An 8,043-nucleotide genomic window follows, 5' to 3' on the forward strand; every position below is an offset into this window, starting at 1 on the left:
TTAAGCTAAGACATGAGAAAACTTACCTTAATTTGACGATTAGATGAAAACTAGCAAGGATGAATCGTCTCCCATGGATGTCTTCTTCTTCTCGACTTCTCCCAATCTCCCCTTCTCTAATTCTAGTCTTTTTTTTTCTTTAAAACCCCTATTTATATTAATACAAGATTGAGGGAAGGACATTATAACCCCCTTGATTATCACTATAAAACAATTCCACCCCAAACTTTCAAACATCTAAATATTCATCTAACCTTTAGAATGGGATGTTACAATCGGCCTGACTGTTGAGAGCATTGATGGCCTAAGTGTTAGTGCAAACTTCATATTGTACCATCTTCAGCAATTCCTTTACTTCACATACCTCAGCTTTAATAACAGAGAGGTTGTGAGTAAGGTCTCCTTCACGGGCATTGTTCGGTGGACCTCTTCTATCTTGTCCAAGACGATGGCCACAATAGGTAGGAGGAGCTTAACATCTTCAACCATGTCATAGACATCTGTCACCATGGCTGTGGGCTCCGATCCAGAAGGACTTGAAAAAGTGGGAAAAAATTGAGCATGAAGAAGCTCTAAGCTATAAGAAACGACAGTGTAAGGTATAGATGAAGTACCTAAGGGGTCCTCAGCGCCATCTAAAGGATTGACATTGGTGGTCTCACATGCGCCTTCATGAGGATAGGCGTCAAGTGTTTGACGCGCCTCGAGAGGAACGACCTTAGGCCTTGTGGTGGATGCTTCATCACCAGTGGGGATAACCACTAATGAATCATCAACACGTGTAATCGAGACCAAGGGAGAGGGAGAAGAAAGAATGACAGAGTAATGAAGTGGATGTTCAGTAGTGGCAATGCTGATATTCTCACTTTTAGTGATTTGGGTCACTGAAGTGGTGGGATGACTGGCCACTTGTACGACAGTGTCTAAAGAGAACACTAAAGAGCTGGGGTAGGTACCAGAGAAAGTGCCTTGGGAATAAGGCTTGTTTCAATGACTGAGACCTGTTGAGAAGTAACAGTAAAAGTTGCGACTTACCCCTTTTTGGCTTTCTTGGCCCTCAATGAAGGACCAAGATTGGCCTAAGAGGGAGTCCTCTTAGAGGATAAGGAGGTGGTGGTCGAGATAGACTGAGGAGGGTTTGCCTCAGTCATAACCACCTGTGAAAGAGAATAAATAGAGGTAAAAGAGGGTAGGGAGGAAATTCCATTGCCAATGCTCAGCGTAGGAGCAAAGAAGCCAATATTTATAGGTTTAGACTTGTTGTCTAGAAAACGAGACCCAAGCCTACTGATAGGCATGCTATCTTCAGAGGGGTAGTTGTGGGCGAAGATCTTGCAAAGACCATGCAAAGGAATCTGGTGTAAGGCACCACCTTCTCGCGTTGGCGCTTGTTCAGCTTCAGCACCAGGTCTTCAAAAATCAACTCAACATAGTTGACCTTCTGCTGTCAGATGACGGAAAACGCTAATGTTGAGGGTGATGCGAGAAGCCTGGTCTTGACCACCTATCTTCCCTACCATGCACTGTATGAAATGTGGAAACAAGTATTGCACACCGCAGACATACATTTCTTCTCTATCTTTGTTAGCGACTTGAGAGGATCGCTGAAGTCTTTCTTCATTGGTCAGTTGTAGCCAATATCATCAAGGGTCTTGATGATGTCTTTAGTGGAGGGCTCCTTTGTGATTGGAGTAGTTTTGGGGAGGTGGAGAGCGGTTATGACAGTAGGGACACCAAAACAGACAGTCATCCTGTTGAACGTGAAAGGGATCTTCTCCACCATGTTTCAAGCTTTATCTTTCTCTTCCTTCGCTTCAACAGTGAATGAGAACTGTTGAAGGAACTGTTTGATCATGACTAGCTCAAAAGTGAGAGCATGGCCTAGCACAGAGTTCTTTAAGAACTTGGTTGCATCTATGAAGTGGGGTTTGTTTGTAGGTATTTCCAATAAGCCTACATGATTGTTTGGCTTGAAGGAAATCTCGTCAATGGAGAAGTTGACATTCTTGGCAGACATTTCAAAACAATATTAGAGTTTGTTAGAAAGGTACTCTATCTTAAAGTTTTGGAAGAAAAACTTCTTTTAAAAAATCCAAAACAATATTAGGGGTTTTCAAGTATATTAAGATAAGTATTAGAATGATTTTTTAATCTGTTTGTTCATATTAAAGAGAAGAAGGAAGTTCTTAAATGTCAAACAATGTTTCGAAGGGAAAGAAGAACAGTTTAATACATAGAAATATCAACCTGTTTCCTTTGGAGAATGAAGAAAATGCGTTTGGAGTACTAAATAACTTGTATCCATGTGATCAATCAAATATTGCGAAGTCCCGGTAGTTGAAGGTTTTATGTTCTTGACAGTTCTTGCTTGAATAAAATCTTTGAGAGCAAAGGTCTTGAGAGTTTTTTGTAAGCGTAAAGAGAAATATGAGAGAGTATCTCATGTATTTATAGGTAGGATGAGAGAGAAAGAGAAGAGAGAGAAAAATGACTCTTGAAAAGATGTGCAAATGATGAAAGGCGTTGCACGTCCTCAGCCTGTGATTGGATGGAATACAAATGGTTCGCGTGTGTCAGAGGGACGCACGCGTATCGACATCCATTTTAAAACAAATGATGTCATAAAGAATATGATTGTTCATTATCATTTTCTTTTAAAAGATCACTGGATATGAAAAGAATACAATGAAAATCTTTAGATCTTTTAAAACAAGGGATCATTGAATAAAAAAGGTTGAGTGATAGTTTTAAGAAAGGATATATCTTACAAGTAAGATATGTTTTGAAAGGTTCGGTGATAGAAAGAGAATCACTGAGTTATTTCACTTTTGTAACATTTTAATTAGTGAGTAAGAGAAGAGTCAATGCTGGTTTTGTTTTTAGATATACCTTAGAGATATACTTAATTAAAAAGGTTCAGTGAAAGAAAGGAACACTGAAACAATTCTTTAAAAACATTTGGATCACCGAATAAGGAATGTTTCAGTGATAGTTTTAAGTTTAGAAAAGAAGATAAGTATACACACTTTAGAGAGAAAGATACATTTACTCAAGAGTTCAGTTATAGAGTAAGAACACTGAATCATTTCACTTATGTATCAATGAGTATTCCCAGAGCTGAAGGAATTAATCTTCGGCATTCAGCATTCCAAGTTCGATGATTAAGATATTAAATCTTGTTTCATCAAGAGGCTTTGTAAAAAGGTCAGTAAGATGGTACTCAGTGCGTACGAAGTGAAGTTCAATATTACCATTCATAACATGATCTCTGATAAAATGATATTTGATCTCAATATGTTTGGTCTTGGTATGAAGAACATGGTTGTTTGCAACTGCAATGGCACTGGTGCTATCATAACAGATACGGATCTTTGTGAGCTGAAGATCATAGTCACTAAGCTGGTTTTTCATCCATAGGATTTCAGCACAACAGCTTCTAGCGGCAACATATTCAGCCTCAGTAGTTGATGTGGACATTTAGTTTTGCTTCTTACTTGTCTAGCTCACCAACTTTCCACCTAGAAGCTGATAGTCTCCGATGGTGCTTTTTCTATCAATTTTGCAACCTACAAAATCACTATCCCCATAACCAATTAGGTCAAAACCTGAGTCCTTGGGATACCAAAGGCTCATATTAGAAGTTCCCTTAAGATATCTAAATATGCGTTTTACAGCAATTAGATGGGATTCCTTAGGTTCAGATTGATATCGTGCACACAAACAAGTAGAGTACATAATATCTGTTCGACTAGCTGTGAGATACAGTAGGGATTCGACCATTCTTCTATAAATAGTAATGCTTACAGGATGTCCATTTGGATCCTTGTTCAGCAAGAGAGCAGGAGCTATTGGAGTCTTCATAGATGAGCTGTTGGTTAAGTCGAATTTCTTCAGCATATCTCTAACATACTTACTTTGATTGATAAAGATACCTTTATTTGATCATTTGATTTGAAGACCTAGAAAGTAAGTTAGTTCTCCCATCATGCTCATCTGATATTATTTTTCTTCATGCGTTCAGTGAACCGAAAACACAAAGAGAGATTAGTGGAATCAAATATAACATCATCGTCATAAATTTGGACTATAATTATATGATACTTGACTTTCCTAAGAAATAGGGTATGATCAATATTTCCACGGACAAATTTCTCACAAATGAGAAACGAGGAGAGGGTATCATACCAGGCTCGAGGGGCTAACTTTAATCCATAAAGAGCTTTGTCCAATCTATGACATGATTTGGATACTTGTGATCAAGAAACCCTGGAGGCTGTTCAACATAAACTTCCTCCTGAAGTTTTCCATTTAGGAAAGTGCTGTTTACATCCATTTGAAAGACCTTAAAGTCCCAATGGGCATGATAGGCTAGAAAGAGTTTAATAGCTTCGAATCTAGCCATTGGTGCCAAGGTTTCATCATAATTGGTTCCTTCTTCTTGTCTGTATCCCTGAGCAACAAAACGAGCCTTGTTTCGGGTTATAATTCCTTGTTCATCTAACTTATTGCGATAAACCCACTTGGTACCTATCATAGTTTTATCAGATGGAGGCGGGATGGTACTAGAATTGGTTCCTATCAAACTCAATGAGTTCCTCTTGCATAGCAATGATCCAGCTTGGTTCAGTGATAGCCTCATTGATTTTCTTAGGCTCAAATAAGAAATAAAATTTACAAAAAGACAAATATTACCTAGACCACATCATGTCTGAATACATGTACTTGGATCACCAAGAATTTGATTGATTGGATGGTCTTTCGTCCATCGTTGAGTTGGTTAAAGATGATCTTCAGAGATTGGAAGCTCAGACATAGAAGATGAGGCATCAACAACAGATTCTTTAGCAATAGATTGGATTGGTAAACGAGCCTCAGAGTGTGATTCATCAATTGATAGAGGTTTGGTGACTGAAGGATATTCAGCAACTGAATGATCATTATTTGAAGTAGAAGGAGGTAAGTGACCAATGGGAACAGAAGCAATCCCTAAAGAGGATTCAGCTTCGTTACTAGTCACATCTCGAATGATAAATGGATCATCATTAGCTTCTCGAGGGTCAACGTTCGATTGATTACTGAAGGAAGCTTCAGGTTCTCCATAGTGAGATATCTTTCTGTTATCTAACTTTTCATCATCTTAGAGATTGGTTTAGAGTTAGCTGATTGAGAGTCATCAAAGGTTACATGAATAGATTCCTCTATTGTCTGTCGTCTTTTGTTGAATACTCTGAAGGCTTTGGACACTGAAGAATATCCAAGAAAGATTCCTTCATTAGCCTTGGGATCGAACTTTCCAAGTTGGTCTCTATTGTTTTGAATATAACAAGTATAACCAAATATATGAAGAAAGTTGAGAGAAGGATTTCTACTATGGAATTCATAAGCTGTCTTCTTGAATCTCTTGACGATCATCGATCAATTCTGAGTAAAACAAAGAGTGTTGACAGCTTCAGTCCAGAATTGAGAAAGATGACGAGATTTGTTGAGCATTGATCGAGCAACTTTAATGATTGTTCGATTTCTTCTTTCAACGACCTGTTTTGTTATGGAGTTCTCACAGTTGAGAAGTTGTGTAAGACTCCCTTGTTCACAAAGAAGTTATCAGTGGTATTGTTTTTGAATTCAGTGCCATGATCACTCCTGATAGACCATAATCAGATGTTGTTCAGTACTTCTATGCTTTTGACGAATGAGATGATTTCTTTAGGTGCATCACTCTTAGATATGAGAAAAAAGACCCAAGAGTACCTGCAATACTCATCAACAATGACAAGTGTATATTTATTTCCAGTTATAGATTGCACGTTGACTGGACCAAAAAAATCCATGTGCAATAGCTGAAGAGAAGAAGTCACTGAAGAGACTTGCTTAGATTTGAATCTAGCCTCTTGTTTGCTTTCCCTTTTCTAGAAGAGAACCTGTAAGAGCAAGGTTGTTGCTCGTTCAGTTTATGCAACCTTAGAATTCAACACAAAAATAGAACTCGACGCAAGTATACACCTTGAACTACTATCTTCTTGTAACAAGTAATAATGGTATAAATACCAGATATCGTTGCCACAGAGAAAGCTTTGTAATGTTCTTCAAAAGTCCAGTCTATAAAAAATAATTTAGATGACGAATTCGAGGGATTTGATTTATCTAAAATTGTGTGATTTGATTAGCAACTAAGAAAATATCAGTCGTAAAATGAAGCATAGGGTGCAAAGGTTAACTAAGACACAAAATAGATGATCCAGTACAAAGATGACATAGCACACTTGCCACAATTTTATAAAACCGCAGAATAATTTTACAGAACTATCACAGTATCAACTATCGCGTCAGACGGTCTCCCAATAGTACACGCAGGCCAACGTGCTATTGATATGATATCATTTATGTTAGATGTCATGAATCCTAGCACAACATAGTGTTATCATCCTATACCGTAGGGGTATAGTACTTGTCAGATACTAAAGCTATTTATAGTCTTCTCCTATTACTCAGGTTTTATTATTTATCTTAACTCTAAAACTTAATGCATTTGAAAACATAAAATTAGTTGTCAATTAATTTTAATGTAATCTTCGGTGAAATATTAATAACCTGAAACAAATAGTTAGACTACAATCCTAATAAAACACCTCTGTACTTTCACATTGGCTTTGATCTTAATTTCCTCTTACACCCCATGCTAAGACGTTTAACCCATCATTGCTCAGTTTCTTCTCGTGAATGATGTAAAGACTGAAAAATAAATAACAAATGCGAAAAAGTAAATTGCAAAAATTATATTGCGAGAAATTAAAATATTGGTAATTAAAAAGAAATTAAAGTACAGAAAGATAAATGATTGAAATTAAATTGCTGGAAATTAATTTGCAGTAAAGTAAGTGAAGAAATTAAAATATTAAAAAATAAATTATTGGAAAGTAAATGACTAGAATTAAGATATTGAAAAATACATATTGGAAATTAAAATTACTCTAAAAGAGAAGACATAAAGTAAAAGTAAAGACTTGTGTAATGCCCCAACCCACACATTACATAAAACACATATTTTATACAAAAGAAATACATGATATTATCCCATTCAGGTCCCTTAGTACAAGAATCTATTATAACCAAATACAAGGTCCAAAAATTCAAATACATTTCTTGTACTAATCAATCAAAACTGTACATCAVTACAGATCTTCAAGCAGAAATGCATATAGGAAAATATCAAATTTTCCCTTTTTTCTTACAGTCCGAACCTCCTRCAATACATAGTTAAAATCACAAAACGAGGGTTAGACCAAAAGGTCTAGTGAGATACTCTATTTATGTTATTGCAGGGTGAAAATCACCAAAAATCTTTATAGAAAACATCTTTTCATATATAACAAACATATGAACAAATAAGAACATAATACCAGACTCTTCCACATTTCAAGCAAAGCTTTCAATTATGCAAATCCCATACATCTGAACCAATCAGGTTTCACATAATGACACTTTTAACCCTTTCTCAAATCAAAACAAGGTTAAAATAAAGTTTCAGGCCAAACCTGATGTTTTCTCCTCAATAACATTTAGACTATGATTTCCAATAAGAACCTTGATCCTAAATCTTTAAATCACAAAGAAATAAAGATTCCAGACCACGGTAGTCTTAAGGGATATAATAGAAAGAGTTATATCATACAACACACACATACAAATGCCACCCTTATATCCAAATTTACACCTCTCCTTGATATGCCACCCTTATCCCATGATACACCTCTCCTTAATATGACACCCTTATCCCATGGTACACCTCTCCTTGATATGCCACCCTTATTTCCTCATCAAAAATATTTCACAAAATAACTTCAAATAGACCGCAACCATTGAAATTATTGTTAAAACAAAATCATTTATTTCAAAACTTCCTTTTTATGACAATATAGCATTTCTTATCAGAAACACAAAATATAACTTCAAATCCGGTCAACCTAACTTAGCAGGATTTCATCTCCGGTCAACAATCTGGATAACACCTTGTATAAGCTTTGTCCGGTTAACACTTAGAATTAA

This window comes from Cynara cardunculus (assembly GCF_001531365.2).
Source record: "Cynara cardunculus var. scolymus isolate 2C chromosome LG 1, CcrdV1, whole genome shotgun sequence".
Taxonomy (NCBI): domain Eukaryota; kingdom Viridiplantae; phylum Streptophyta; class Magnoliopsida; order Asterales; family Asteraceae; genus Cynara; species Cynara cardunculus.